The following is a 16,560-nucleotide window of genomic DNA, read 5'->3' as shown; positions in this document are numbered from 1 at the left end:
TTGTTCTGTGATGGGCAGAATTGGAATGAGAGAATTTTTGGGGGGAGGACGAAGGAATTGGATGCATAAACCTGGTTTTTATTTCTTTGAGTGTAGAAGATTGGAGTGCGATAGGTTTTTAAAATGTTCAAAGGATTCAAGAGGGTAGGTGTGCAGCAATTACTTCCCCGATGAGGGAATTAAGAATAAGGAGACAGAATTTTAATCGTTAGAGTTAGTCCATTCAGGAGTGGTTTCAGGAAGCACTTTTTCCACACACAAAGTATTAGAAGTCTCTTCCTGCAAAATATACTTGATGAGGAGAAACCTGCAGAGCTTTGGGGAAAGAAAGGAGAGGGACAAATTGCATAGATTGTTTGAATAGCTGGTACAGACATGATGGGCTGAAAGGTCTCCTGTGCTGTATGATTCTGTGCTATGAAAAGGCTGGGGAGGTTACTTAGAATTTTCAAGACCTAGATGATAGTTATGGGATAAGCTATGGAACAAAGGCAGGTAGATGAGTTAAGCCACAGATTAGCCATGAACAGTTGAATGGCAGAGCATGCTTGAGGGCTCAGTGGCTTCTTCCTGCTCCTGTTGTACCTGCAATGCTGTACTGTGCAACTGCAGTCTCACAGCTCCCTCTCATGGCAGCTGCCTGATACTGCAGGTAATCTACCCTTGAGGAACGCAAAGGCTAACCCTGAGGGAGTACTGCATTGTCAGTAGTGCTGTATTTTGGCTGAGAATTTAAACTGCGATCCATCTGTCCTCTCAGGTGGCTGTGAAAGATCCCATGGCATTTTGATGAAACAACAACTTACTTATGCTTCATTTTTTTGCATAATAAAACATCCTAAGGTACTTCACAGGAGCACCTTATGTATATGTGACTCTGTTTCATAAGCAATCCTTATGAAATCATGTCACTAATTATGGTTTTGTTAAATGTTGGACTGTACTTTTAAGAATAGTCCTGTGATGTAAGATCACATGATCTGTGTGTTAGTAGCGCGGACTCCCTCCACAATCAGTGTAAAGATAGAGATGGAGTTGAATGTACGTGTGTAGTTGCCGCTGGCTGTATTGTAAATAAACCTAATGTTTCCACTTAGAAAGTTGTCTGCAGATCAACTCTATCACAAATAGGCGATTCAGCCACATTAAAACAGTCACATCACAAGATATTAGGTCAGGTGACCCAAAGATTGGTTAGTGTTTTAAGAAGGTTTTAATAAGGGGTTCAGATGGTTTATATATAGAATAATGGATACCTGGGAGTGATTACAGACTGGAGTCTAATCGCGGGGTTCAGATGGTTTATATATAGAATACTGGATACCTGGGAGTGATTACAGACTGGAATCTAATCGAGGGGTTCAGATGGTTTATATATACAATAATGGATAACTGGGAGTGATTACAGACTGGAATCTAATCGAGGGGTTCAGATGGTTTATATATATAATAATGGATACCTCGGAGTGATTACAGACTGGAATCTAATCGAGGGGTTCAGATGGTTTATATATACAATAATGGATAACTGGGAGTGATTACAGACTGGAATCTAATCGAGGGGTTCAGATGGTTTATATATATAATAATGGATACCTGGGAGTGATTACAGACTGGAATCTAATCGAGGGGTTCAGATGGTTTATATATAGAATAATGGATACCTGGGAGTGATTTTTAAAATTCATTTATGGGATGTGAGCTTCGCTGACTAGGCCAGCATTTATTGTCCATCCCTAGTTGCCCTTGAGAAGCTGGTGGTGAGCTGTCTTCCTGAACCGCTGCAGTCCATGTGGTGTGGGTACACCTATAGTGCTGTTAGGGAGGGGAGTTCAGGATTTGGACCCAGCAACAGTGAAGAAACGGTGATATATTTCCAAGTTAGGATAGTGAGTGACTTGGAGGGGAACTTGCAGGGGTGGTGTTCCCATCTATCTGCTGCTCTTGTCCTTCTAGGTAGTAGAGGTCATGAGTTTGGAAGATGTTGTTGAAGGATCCTTGGTGAGTTCCTGCAGTGCATCTGGTAGATGGTACACACACTGCTGCTACTGTGCATCAGTGGTGGAGGGAGTGAATGTTTGTGGATGGGGTGCCAATGAAGCGGGCTGCTTTGTTCTGGATGGTGTCAAGCTTCTTGGGTGTTGTTGGAGCTGCACTCATCCAGGCAAGAGGAGAATATTTTGTGCATTGTAGATGGTGGACAGGTTATGGGAAGTCAGGAGCTAAGTTTACACTCTGCAGAATGCCCATACTCTGACTTGATCTTGTAGCCACAGTATATTATGCAGCTAGTCCAGTTCAGTTTCTCATGGAGTTATACAGCACAGAAACAGGCCCTTCGGCCCATCGTGTCCGTGCTGGCATCAAGTGCCTATCTATTCTAATCCCATTTTCCAGCAGTTGGCCCATAGCCCTGTATGCTCTAGCATTTCAAGTGCTCATCTAAATATTTCTTAAATGTTGTGAGGGTTTCCGCCTCTACCACCCCCTCAGGCAGCGTGTTCCAGATTCCAAACACCCTCTGGGTGAAAAAATGTTTCCTCAAATCCCCTCCAAACCTCCTGCCCCTCACCTTAAATCAATGCCCCCTGGTTATTTCTACCTCTGCTAAGAGGAAAAATTTCTCCTTATCTATCCTATCTATGCCCCTCATAATTTTGTATACCTCTATAAGGTCCCCCCTCAACTTTCTCTGCTCTATGGTAAACAACCCTAGCCTATCCAGTCTCTCTTCATAGCTGAAACGCTCCAGCCCAGGCAACATCCTGGTGAATCTTCTCTGCACCCTCTCCAGTACAATCACATCCTTCCTATAGTGTGGCGACCAGAACTGCACACAGTACTCCAGCTGTGGCCTAACTAGCATTTTATACAGCTCCAACATAACCTCCCTGCTCTTAGACCATAAGACCATCAGACATAGGAGCAGAAATTAGGCCATTCGGCCCATCGAGTCTGCTCTGCCATTCAATCATGGCTGATAAGTTTCTCAACCCCATTCTCCCGCCTTCTCCCCGTAACCTTTGATCCCCTTACCAATCAAGAACCTATCTATCTCCATCTTAAATACACTCAATGACCTGGCCTCCACAGCCTTCTGTGGCAATGAATTCCATAGATTCACCACTCTCTGGCTAAAGAAGTTTCTCCTCATCTCTGTTCTAAAAGGTCTTCCCTTTACTCTGAGGCTGTGCCCTCGGGTCCTAGTCTCTCCTACTAATGGAAACATCTTCCTCACATCCACTCTATCCAGGCCTTTCAGTATTCTGTAAGTTTCAATCAGATCCCCCCTCATCCTTCTAAACTCCATCGAGTATAGACCCAGAGTCCTCAAACATTCCTCATATGTTAAGCCTTTCATTCCTGGGATCATTCTTGTGAACCTCCTCTGGACCCTCTCCAGGGCCAGCACATCCTTCCTGAGATACGGGGCCCAAAATTGCTCACAATATTCTAAATGTGGTCTAACCAAAGCCTTATAAAGCCTCAGTAGCACATCCCTGCTTTTATATTCTAGTCCTCTCGAAATAAATGCCAACATTGCATTTGCCTTCCTAACTACTGACTCAACCTGCAAGTTAACCTTAAGAGAATCCTGTACTAGAACTCCCAAGTCTCTTTGCACTCCAGATTTCTGAATTCTCGCCCCATTTAGAAAATAGTCTATGCCTCTATTCTTGCAACCAAAGTGCATAACCTCACATTTGCCCACATTGTATTCCATCTGCCACTTCTTTGCCCATTCTCCTAACCTGTCCAAATCCTTCTGCAGCCTTCCCGTCTCCTCAATACTACCTGTCCCTCCACCTATCTTTGTATCATCTGCAAACTTAGCCAGGATGCCCTCAGTTCCTTCATCTAGATCATTAATCTATAAAGTGAAAAGTTGTGGTCCCAACACTGACCCCTGCGGAACTCCACTAGTCACCGGCTGCCATCCTGAGAAGGACCCCTTTATCCCCAATCTCTGCCTCCTGCCAGACAGCCAATCTTCTATCCATGCTAGTACCTTGCCTCTAACACCAGGGGCTCTTATCTTACTGAGCAGCCTCCTGTGCGGCACCTTGTCAAAGGCCTTCTGGAAGTCCAAGTAGATAACATCCATTGGCTCTCCTTTGTCTAAACTACTCGTTAACTCCTCAAAGAATTCTAACAGATTTGTTAGGCATGACCTCCCCTTAATGAAACCATGTTGACTTTGCCCAATTTTACCATGCACTTCCAAGTATTCTGAAATCTCATCCTTAATAATGGACTCTAAAATCTTATCAACGACCAAGGTCAGGCTAATCGGCCTGTAATTTCCCATCTTTTGCCTCACTCCCTTCTTAAACATGGGGGTTACATTAGCGATTTTCCAGTCCTCTGGGACCTTCCCTGACTCCAGTGATTCCTGAAAGATCGCCACTAACGCCTCCACTATCTCTTCAGCTATCTCCTTCAGAACTCTGGGGTGTAATCTATCTGGTCCAGATGATTTATCCACCTTCAGACCTTTCAGTTTTCCTAGCACCTTCTCCTTGGTAATGGCCATCATACTCACTCTGCCCCCCGACTCTCTTGAACTTTGGGGGTGTCACTCGTGTCTTCCACTGTGAAGACTGATGCAAAGTACCTATTCAGTTCCTCCGCTATTTCTTGGTTCCCCACTACTACTTCTCCAGCGTCATTTTCCAGCGGCCCAATGTCCACTTTTGCCTCTCTCTTGCCCTTTATATATCTAAAAAAACTCTTGCAATCTTCTTTTATATTACTGGCTAGTTTAACCTCATATTTATCTTCTCCCTCCTTATTTCTTTTTTAGTTGTCCTCTGTTGGTCTTTGTAGGCTTCCCAATCCTCTGGTTTCCCACTGCTCTTCGCCGCATTGTATTATATTCTATGCCTCAGCTAATAAAGGCAAGTATCCCATATGCCTTCTTAACCACCTTAGCTAACTGTCCTGCTGCCTTCAGGAATCTATGGACATGTACACCAAGGTCCATCTGATCCTCTGTACTTTCTAGGGTCCTATCATTCATTGTGTATTCCCTTGCTGTGTTAGTCTTCCTAAAATGCATCACCTCACACTTCTCAGGATTAAATTCCATTTGCCACTGTTCTGCCCATCTTACCAGCCCATCTATATCGTCCAGTAATCTAAGGCTTTCCTCCTCACTATTTATGACACCACCAATTTTTGTGTCATCTGTGAACTTACTGATCATACCTCCTATATTCACGTCCAATTCATTAATGTACACTACAAACAGCAAGGGTCCCAACCGATCCCTGCAGTACATCACACGTCACAGGCTTCTAATCGCAAAAGCAACCTTCAACCATCACCCTCTGCCACTAAGCCAATTCTGGAACCAATTTGCCAAATTGCCCTGGATCCCATGGGCTCTTACTTTCTTGACCATTCTCCCGTGCAGGACCTTGTCAAAAAGTTTCTGGTCAATGGTAACCCCCAAGATGTTAATAGTCGGGGATTGAGCGATGGTAATGCCATTGAATGTCAGGGGGCAATGGTTAGATTCTCTCTTGTTGGAGATGGCCTGGCACTTGTGTGGCATGAATGTTATTTGCCATTTTTCAGCCCAAGCCTGAATATTAACCAGATCTTGCAGCATATGGACACGGACTGCTTCGGTATCTGAGGTGTTGTGAATGGTGCTGAACATTGTGCAATCATCTGTGAACATCCTCACTTCTGACGTTATGATGGAAGGAAGGTTATTGATGAAGCAGCTGAAGATGGTTGGGCCTAGGACACTACCCTAAGGAACTCCTGCAGTGATGTCCTGGAGCTGAGATGACTGACCTCCAACAATCACAAACATCTTCGTTTGTGCAAAGTATGACTCCAACCAGTGGAGAGTTTAACCCCTGATTCCTGTTGACTCCAGTTTTGTAAGGGCTCCTTGATGCCATACACGGTCAAATACTGCCTTGATGTCAAGGGCAGTCACTCTCACCTCACCTCTTGAGTCCAGCCCTTTTGGACCAAGGCTGTAATTACAGATTGGAATCTAACCAAGGGTTCCAGATAGTCATAAATAGAATGAATTTGTACTTATAAAGCACATTTCATGATCTCAGGATGTCTCAAAGCACATTACATGACAGTTGAAGTGTGGATACTCTTGGTATGTCAGAAGATGCAGCCAGTTTGAAATTGGCAAGGGTCCACCAACAACATTCAGATAAATGATAAAATTGTCCTCTTTAGTTGCTCTATGGGCAGACACATGGCAGATGAAATTCAATGCATAGAAGTGCAAAATGATAGAATTTGGTAAAGAGAATGAAGAGATGCAGTATAAAATAAAGTGTACAATTCTACGGGTGGGGAGCAGGAACAAAGAGACCTGGGGGTAGAGGTGCACAAATTGTTGGAGGTGACAGGGCGGACTGAGCAAGTGGTTAACAACAACTTATACTTATAAAGCACCTTTAAGGTAATGAAACATCGCAAGCCACATCACAGGGGCCTTATAAAGCAAAGATAGACACCAAGACATATAAGGAGATATTAGGTCAGATAATCAAAAATTTGGTCAAAGAGGTAGGTTTTAAGAAGTGTTCTAACGGAAGAAAGTAAGAGGGAGAGGTATAGGGAGGGAAATCCAGAGCGTGTGGCCTAGGTGACTGAAGGCAATTATGACTGTGAATGTACAAGAGGCCAGAATTAGAGGAGCACAGGTATCTTAAAGGGTTGTGGACTAGAGGAGATTACAGAGATAGGGAGGGATGTGGGACTGGAGACTACAGAGATAGGGAGGGATGTGTGACTGGAGGAGATTACAGAGATAGGGAGGGATGTGGGACTGGAGGAGATTACAGAGATAGTGAGGGATGTGAGACTGGGGGAGATTACAGAGATAGGGAGGGATGTGGAGCTGGAGGAGATTACAGAGATAGGGGTGGATGTCAGATTGGAGGAGATTACAGAGAGAGGTTGAGGCAATGGCATGGAGTTATTTAAAAGCCATAATGAGAATTTTAAAACCAAGAAGTTGCTTGACCAGGAGCCAATGTAAGTCAGCAAGCACAGGGGTGATAGGAGAATGGGACTTGCTGCGAGTTAAGACAGCAGCAACAGAGCTCTGCGTGACCTCAAGTTTATGAAGGGTAGAATGTGTGAGACCAGCCAGGAGTGCGTTGGACTGGAGGAGATTACATAGTTAAGTCCAGTCTAGAGGCAATAAAGACATGGATGAGGGTTAAAGCAGCAGATGAGATGAGACAGGGGCAAAGTCAGCTAATAGTAGAGGTGGAAACAGGCAGCCTTAAATGGCAAGAATATGAGGTCAGGAGCTCAACTCAGAATCAAATGCGACAGCACGACTGTGAATAAACTGACTTAATCTCAGACTGTTTCCAGGGAGAGGGATGGATTCAGTAATTGGGGAGCAGAGCTTGGAGCAGGGACTGAAAACAATGGCTTCAGTGTTCCCAATATTTAATTGAAGGAATTTTCTGCTCACCCAGCACTGGATGTTGGATAAGCAGTCTGATAATTTTGTGACAGCAGAGTCATCGTGAGAGGTGGTGGTGAGGTTGAGCTGGGTGTTGACAGTGTGCATGTGAAAACTAATGCCGTTCCTTCGAATGATGTCGCTAAGGGAAAGCATGAAGATCAGAAATAAGACGGGGGCAAGGATAGATCTTGGGGGACACTCGGGGGAGCGATGCAGGAGCAGGAAGAGAAGCCATTACAAGTGATCCTCTGGCTTCAATTAGATAAATAAGAATGGGACAATGTGAGAGAAGGTCCCACCCAGCTGGATAAGAGTAGAGGTGCATAGGCGGAAGATGGTGTGGTTACCCATGTCAAAGACTGCAGACAGGTCAAAGATGAGGAGAGAAAGTCACAGTGACATAAGATGTCGCTTGTGACTTTGATAAGAGCTGCTTCAGTCCTGTGGCAGAGTCAGAAACCTGATTGGAAGGATCCAAACACGAAGTTCCAGGAAAGATGGGAGCAGATTTGGGAAGTGACAACACATTCAAGGCCTATGGAGAGGAAAGGGAAGTTGGGGGAGGGGATGATATAATGCTAATGTCACTGGCTGTATAATCCAAAGGCCCCTCCCCAGGCTAATGTTCTGGGGACATAGGTTCAAGTCCCTCCATGGCAGCTGCTGGAATTTAAATTCAATTAATAAATATTGGATTAAAAGCTAGTCTCAGTAAAGACCACCGTGAAACCATTGTCAGTTGTCTTAAAAACGTATCTGGTTCACAATGTCCTTTAGGGAAGGAAATCTACCGTCTTTACCTGGTCTGGCTTACATGTGACTCCAGCCCACAGCAATGTGGTTGACTCTTAAATGGCCTAGCGAGCCACTCAGTTGTACCAAACCGCTACAAAGGCTAAAAGGAATGAAACGGATGGAGAACTCAGCATTGACCTAGGCACCAGAAATGGCAAACCCAGCCCTGCCAATCATGCAAAGTCCTCCTTACTAACACCTGGGGACTTGTGCCAAGATTGGGAGAGCTGTCCCACAGACCAGTCAAGCAACAGCCTGACATTGTCATACTGATGGAATCATTTTCTTTTATTCATTCATAGGTATCGCTGTCTGGGCATTTATTGCCCATCCCTAATAGCCCTTGAGAAGGTGGTGGTAAGCTACCTTCTTGAACCGCTGCAGTCCACATGGTGTAGGTACACCCACAGTGCTGTTAGGGAGGCAGTTCCAGGATTTTGACCCAGTGACAGTGAAGGAACGGCGATATATTTCCAAGTCAGGATGGTGAGTGACTTGGAGGGGAACTTCCATGTGGTGGTGTTCCCATGTGTCTGCTGCCTTTGTCCTTCTAGATGATAGCGGTCATGAGTTTGGAAGGTGCTGTTGAAGGAGCCTTGGTGAGTTGCTGCAGTGCATCTTGTAGATAGTACACACTGCTGCTACTGTGCGTCAGGGGTGGACGGAGTGAAGGTTTGTGGATGGAGTGCCAGGCAAGTGGAGAGTATTCCATTATACTTCTGACTTGTGCCTTGTAGATGGTGGACAAGCTTTGGGGAGTCAGGAGGTGAGTTACTCGTTGCAGGATTCCCAGCCTCTGACCTGCTCTTGTAGCCACAGTATTTATATGGCTAGTCCAATTCAGGTTCTGGTAAGTGGTGACCCCCCCACCCACCCCGAATATTGATAGTGGGGGATTCAGCGATGGTAATGCCATTGAATGTCAAGGAGCAATGGTTGGATTCTCTCTTGTTGGAGATGGTCATTGCCTGTCACTTGTGTAGCGTGAATGTCACTTGCCACATGACAGCCCAAGCCTGGATATTGTCCAGGTCTTGCTGCATTTAGACATGGATTGCTTTGGTATCTGAGGATTTGTGAATAGTGCTGAACATTGTGCAGTCATCAGCGAACATCCCCACTTCTGACCTTATGAAGGAATGAAAGTCGTTGATGAAGCGGCTGAAGATGGTTGGGCCAAAGACACTACCCTGAGGATATTACCCTGCAGTGATGTCCTGGGACTGAGATGATTGACCTCCAACAACCACAACCATCTTCCTTTGTGCTAGGTATGACTCCAACCAGTGGAGAGATTTCCCCCGATTCTCATTAATTCCAGAATATGCCGGAAAAACTCAGCAGGTCTGTGGAGAGAGAACCAGAGTTAACATTTCAAGTCCGTATGATTCTTCTTCAGGGCAATTGTTTTCAGCATTTTCTGCTTTTATTTCAAATTTCCAGCATCCGCAGTATTTTGCTTTCATCCCATCGACTCCAGTTTTGCTCGGGCTCCTTGATGCCACACTCGGTCAAACTGCTACCTTGATGTCAAGGGCAGTCACTCTCACCTCACCTTTGGGAGTTCAGCTCTTTTGTCCATGTTGGAACCAAGGCTGTAATGAGGTCAGGAGCTGAGTGGCCCTGGCGGAACCCAAACTGGGCGTCAGTGAGCAGGTTATTGCTAAGCAAGTGCCGCTTGATAGCACTGTTGATGATCCCTTTACTGATGATCAAGAGTAGACTGATGGGTGGTAATTGGTAGAATTGGATTTGCCCTGCTTTTTGTGTACAGGACATACCTGGGCAATTTTCCACATTGTCGGGTAGATGCCAGTGTTGAAGCTGTACTGGAGCAGCTTGGCTAGGGGCGTGGCAAGTTATGGAGCAGAGACCTTCAGCACTATTGCCAGAGTATTGTCGGGGCCCACAGCCTTTGCAGTATCCAATGCGTTTAGCCTTTTTTTGATATCATGTGGTGTGAATCGAATTGCCTGAAGACTGGCATTTGTGATGCTGGGGACCTCCGGAGGAGGCTGAGATGGATCATCCACTCGGCACTTTATAGATAATGTCCCAAACATCACCATCCCCATCCCTGGGTATGTCCTGTCTCACCAGCAGAGCAGGCCCAGCAGAGGTGGTGGCACAGTGGTATACAGTCGGGAGGAGTCACCCTGAGAGTCCTCAACATCGACTTCGGACCCCATGATGTCTCATGGCATCAGTTCAAACATGGGCAAGCAAACTTCTTGCTGATTGCCATGTATCACCCCCCTCAGCTAATGAATCAGTGCTCCTCCATGGTGAACAACATCTGGAGGAATCATTGAGGGTGGCAAGGACAAAGAATGTACTCTGGATGGCGGACTTCAATGTCCATCACCAAGAGTGGCTCGGTAGCACCACTACTGACCAAGCTGGCTGAGTCCTAAAGGACATAGCTGCTAGACTGGGTTTGTGGCAGGTGGTGAGGGAACCAACAAGAGGGAAAAACATACTTGACCTCATCCTCACCAACCTGCCTTCCACAAACGCATCTGACCATGACAGTATCAGTGAGAGTGACCACCACACAGTACTTTTGGAGATTCTTCACATTGAGGATACCTTCCATCATGTTGTGTGGCACTACCACCGTGCTAAATGGGATAGATTTCAAACAGATCAGGCAACTCAAGACTGGGCATCCATGAGGTGCTGTGGGCCATCAGCAGCAGCAGAATTGTATTCGAACGCAATCTGTAACCTCATGGCCCACATATCCCCACTCTACCATTACCATCGAGGTGGAGAATCAACCCTGGTTCAAAGAAGAGTGCAGGAGGGCATGCCAGGAACAGCACCAGGCATACCTAAAAATGAAGTGTCAACCTGGTAAACCTACAGCAGAATTAGCATGTGACAGACAGAGCTAAGCGATCCCACAACCAACAGATCAGATCCAAGCTCTGCAGTCCTGCCACATCCAGTCCTGAATGGTGGTGGACAATTAAACAACTCACTGGAGGAGGACGCTCCACAAATATCCCCATCCTCAATGATGGAGGAGCCCAGCACATCAGTGCAAAAGATAAGGCTGAAGCATTTGCAAAAATCTTCAGACAGATGTACTTAGTGAGTGATCCATTTCGGCCTCCTCCGGTGGTCCCCAGCATTAGAGATGCCAGTCTTCAGCCAAGTTGATTCACTCCACATAATATCAAGATATCCCCTTACCTCAGAAAGGATATATTGCCATAGAGGGAGTGCAACAAAGGTTCACCAGACTTGTCCTGGGGATGGCAGGACTGTCTTATGAAGAGAGATTGGGGAAACTGGACCTGCATTCTCTAGAGTTTCGAAGAATGAGAGGTGATCTCACTGAAATCTACAAAAAACTTAAAGGAGTATTCCATCACACTTCTGACTTGTGCCTTGTAGACGGTGGACAGGCTTTGGAGAGTCAGGGGGTGAGTTACTCTTCACAGGATTCCTAGCCTCTGACCTGCTCTAGTAACCACAGTATTTATATGGCTAGTTCAGTTCAGTTTCTGGTCAATGGTAACCCCCAGAATGTTGATAGTGGGGGATTCAGTGATGGTAATGCCATTGATGTTAAGTGAAGATGGTTAGATTCTCTCTTGTTGGAGATGGTCATTGCCTGATACTTGTGTGGCGTGGATATTATGCGCCACTTGTCAGCCCAAGTCTGGATATTGTCCAGGTCTTGCTGCATATGGACATGGCTGCTTCAGTATCTGAGGAATCATGAAAGGTGCCAAACATTGTGCAATCATCAGCGAACATCCCCACTTCTGACCTCATGATGGAAGGAAGGTCATTGATGAAGCTGCTGAAAATGGTTGAGCCAAGGACACTATCCTGAGGAACTCCTAAGCGATATCCCAGGACTGAGATGATTGACTGCCAACAACCACAGCCATCTTCCTTTGTGCAAGTATGACTCCAACCAGTGGAGAGCTTTCCCTGATTCCCATTGACTCCAGTCTTGCTAGGGCTCCTTGATGCCACATTTGGTCAAATGTTGCCTTGATGTCAAGGGCAGTCACCCTCACCTCACCTCTTGAGCCTAGTTTATTTGTCCATATTTGGACCAAGCCTGTAATGTGGTCAGGAACTGAGTGGCACTGGTGGAACACAAACTGGACGTCAGTGAGCAGGTTATAGCTGAATTTGTGCTGTTTAATAACACTGTCGAAAATCCCTTCATAACTTTGCTGATGCTCAAGAGCAGACTGATGGGACGGTAATTGACTGGGTTGAATTTGTCCTGTTTTTTGTATACAGGACATATGTGGACAATTTTCCACATTGCCGGGTTGCAGCTGTACTGGAACAGCTTGGCTCGTGGTGGGTCTAGTTCTAGAAGCACAAATCTTCAGTGCTATTGCCAGAATATGGTCAGGGCCAATAGTCTTTGCAATATCCAGTGCCATCAATCATTTCTTAGGAACATAAGAACAGATGAAGGCCAATTAGCCCGTCAATCCTGCTCCGCCATTCAATGCGATCACAGCTGATCGAACACCATTGCCTTTTACCTACACTATCCCCGTAACCCTTTATGTTATTATTGATCAGAAATCTATCAATCTCTACCTTAAACATACTCGATGACTGAGCTTCCACTGCCCTCTGGGGTAGAGAATGCCAATGATTCACAACCCTCTGAGTAAAGAAATTTCTCCTCATCTTGGTCTTAAGTGGCTTCCCCCTTATTTTGAAATTGTGTCCCCTGACTCTAGACTCCCCAACCAGGGAAAACATCTTACCTGCATCCACCCTGTCTATTCCTTTCAGTGTTTTGTAGGTTTCAGTGAGAACACCTCTCATTCTTCGAAACTCTTGAGAATACAGGCCCAGTTTCCCCAATCTCTCTTCATAAGACAGTCTTGCCATCCCTATGCACTAAGGGTGCTCCTATGACGCATGGACTGCAGCGGTTCAAGAAGGCAGCACACTGCAACCTTCTCAAGGGAAATTAGGGATGGGCAATAATTGCTGGCCTAGTCAGTGACGTCCACATCCCAAGAACGTATAAAAAATAGGATGGCAGTTTCCAAGGACAGAGATTAAAAGTTGTATTTTTTGAGGAGATTGGTGACAATGGCAAAGTTAAAGGAGAGAGGGACAACATACGAAGAGAGAGAACTGTTTACAATATCAGCTAAATGGGGGCCAGGAAGAGAAACTGGATCAAAACAAAAAAACTGCGGATGCTGGAAATCCAAAACAAAAAATAAAAAATACCTGGAAAAACTCAGCAGCTCTGGCAGCATCGGTGGAGAAGAGCACAGTTGACGTTTCGAGTCCTCATGACCCTTCAACAGAACAGATGATGATCATTCGGCAGTCAGAACAGGATTGAGGGAACCAGAGGTGGGTCTCGTGGACATGAGCTCAGAAAGGGAATGGCTCAGGGTGGGGGGCAGGGGGGAGGGTGTGTGGTGGTGGTGGTGGTGGGTGGTGGTGGGAGATAGGACAGAACCTAAAGATGCCAATTCAGGGCTAGCAGAGCATTAAAGGACATTTGGTCAGTTGGGCTAGTGGAAGAGAGGCACACTGCAGAGGCAGCTGATCAGATAATCTCAATCTTAATGACAAAATAGTACGCAAACTCCTTGCACTTATTGTTGGAGGTGAGGGCAAAGGGCACGGTTGAGAGCAGTTTAAGACGACAGTCTGTCATCAAGAAGCCGGAGGATATCTTTGTATTCCAGGATGACCCTAAAATAGGAATTTTGGCAGATCAGAGTAGTGTTTTAAAGTGGCCCAGGCAGATTTGATGGTAGATGGCTGAACTAGCTGCATGCCACACCCTTTCAGGTCTGCATCCTTTGGGAACAGGGATAGGAGCCGTATCATGAGAACAGCCCAAATGAGAGAAAATAAAGGTCTTATTGGGGACTAGGACCTTAAAGATGAGGGTGAGGTGTGGTTGATTAAATCAGTTGCTGCAGGATGGTTATGGTGAATGGACAACCAAAGGCTAGAGAGTTGGGATGTATCATGGGATTGATGAATAGAGGCATAAAGTACAAAAGCAAGGAAGTTATGATGAACCTTTATAAAACAATGGTTAGGTCTAAACTGGAGTATTGTGTCCAGTTCTGGGTATCGCACTTTAGAAAGATGCGACAGCTTTAGAGAGGGTTGTTGATATTGGTAGAGATGAAAGTTGGCCAGGACTCCAGGAGAACCCCCAATATTTGATGTCCCATGGGATCTTTCATAAGTGAGTGACTCAGTTTAATATCTCACCCAAAAGATGGCACTTTAAACAGCACAACACTCCCTTTGTACTGCAGTGAAGTGCAGTAAAGATTTATAAGAATAGTTCCAGGGACAAGGGACTTCAGTTACATGGATAGATTGGAGAAGCTGGAGTTGTTCTCCTCAGAGAAAGTCAATAGTAGAGGTGTTCAAACAGACAGAGAAACTTTCATATTGCCAGGACTGAGAACCAGAGGACATCGATTCAAGGTGGTTGGCAAAAGTAACAGTGGCATGAGGAAGATTTTTCTTTTTTTATTATACACAGTGAGTTGTTAGGATCTGGAATGCACTGCTCGAGGGGGGTGCTGCAGACAGATTTAATTATGACTTTTGAAAGGAAATTGGATAAGCATCTGAGCAGAAAACATTTGCAGAGTCACAGGAAATGGACTGGGTAGCGGGACTAGTTAAATTTCTATTTTTGAGTGTGCACAGAGGCTCAACAGATCAAATGGCATCCTGTGCCGTAACTGTTCTATGACTGCTGATGTTCACAGAGATAAAAGTTGGCCAGGACACCAGGGCAGGAGTCCAGGACTCCCCAATACTTATGAATTGTCATGTGATCTTTCACGAGGAAGTGGCTCAGTTTAACATCTCATCCAAATGATGGCACTTTAAACAATGTAGCACTCCCTTTGTATTGCAGTGAAATATCAACTTGGATGCTGTGCTCAAGACTCCAGAAGGAGGTCTGATCCAATAAGCAGTTCTGGGCTGCAGTAATTCAAGTTGCCCTCGAATTCCCTCTGTCTCAAATATCTTGACCAATTTTCCATTAAAACTTGCAATGGTCTGTGCTTCCAATTGTTCAGTAACATTGTGATCCATCCTTGGTTCTGCCAGGGCCACTCAGCTCCTGACCCCAAACATGGACAAAAGAGCTGAACTCAAGAGATGAGTTCAAGATCAAGAGGTGAGAATGACTGCCCTTGATATCAAGGCAGCATTTGACCAAGTGTAGCAAAATTAAAGTCAATGGGAATCAAGAGAAAATTCTCTGCTGCTCAGCACAAAAGAGGATGGTGGTGGTTGTTGGATGTCAATCATCTCAGCCTCAGGACATCACTGCAGTAGCTCCTCAGGGTAGTGTCCTAGGCTCAACCATCTTCAGATGCTTCATCAATAAACTTCCCTATTTCCCTAGTAACAATCACAACAAGTATCTGGCAATGACACTCTTTCTTTGACAGTTTATGGCATTACCATTGCTGAATCCCCAACTATCAACATTCTGGGAGTTACCATTGACCAGAAACTGAACTTGAGCAACAGATGCTAGCCACGCTAGGGATGTTCACATTCCATGAATTAATCAAGAAAATACTCGAGAAACCATAATCTAGAAATTTTTCCAAACCTCTCCCCTCACTCCAAATGATCGTTTTAAATTTCCCGTGTCACCATCTCCCCAACTGGAGAAAATAATCTTTCTCTATTCCCTCTCATCCAAACCCTTCATAATTTCAAACCCATAGCACTTCAACACCTCCTTTGTATCAAGTTATTCATTGGATGCAAGCTGCTACAAGACATTTGAGATAGGACAGGACATGATATAAATGGAAACCTTTCTATCCAACTATTATATCTCCCCTAGCATTAGCACATAGGAAATAATGATTAAGTGTAGTCTTCAGGAGACAATTGCACAAATGCAATTCAGTTCCATTTTAAAACTCATACATTCTGATCGTATTTATAGTTTCATTAATTCCTATGTCCACATTTATAATGGATACCTATGTAAACATGAAACACTAGCTATACCCTCCAGTAAATTGGTGGCATTGTAGGTATTGCAAATTTTTAAAAAATTGCAGTCCCCGTCACTGAAAAACATCCACCTTTGAAGGCAGGCAGCTGCTTGCACCGGACTGAAATAGCAACAACCATCCCATTTCAGGCACCTTTTATTACCAGGATAAACAGCATTGCTTCCTCAAATTAATTTCTCACAGTTTCACCCCGCAATGATCTTGTGAACTGCTCAGGGTCACAAGAAATGCAATGTCTTGAATTGGTTGTCTTTGCCCATGGAT

The sequence above is a fragment of the Carcharodon carcharias genome, chromosome 5 (assembly GCF_017639515.1).
Source record: "Carcharodon carcharias isolate sCarCar2 chromosome 5, sCarCar2.pri, whole genome shotgun sequence".
In the NCBI taxonomy this organism is placed as follows: Eukaryota; Metazoa; Chordata; class Chondrichthyes; order Lamniformes; family Lamnidae; genus Carcharodon; species Carcharodon carcharias.
The sequence above is the reverse complement of the archived record's forward strand: the minus strand, read 5'-3'. Positions refer to the sequence as shown.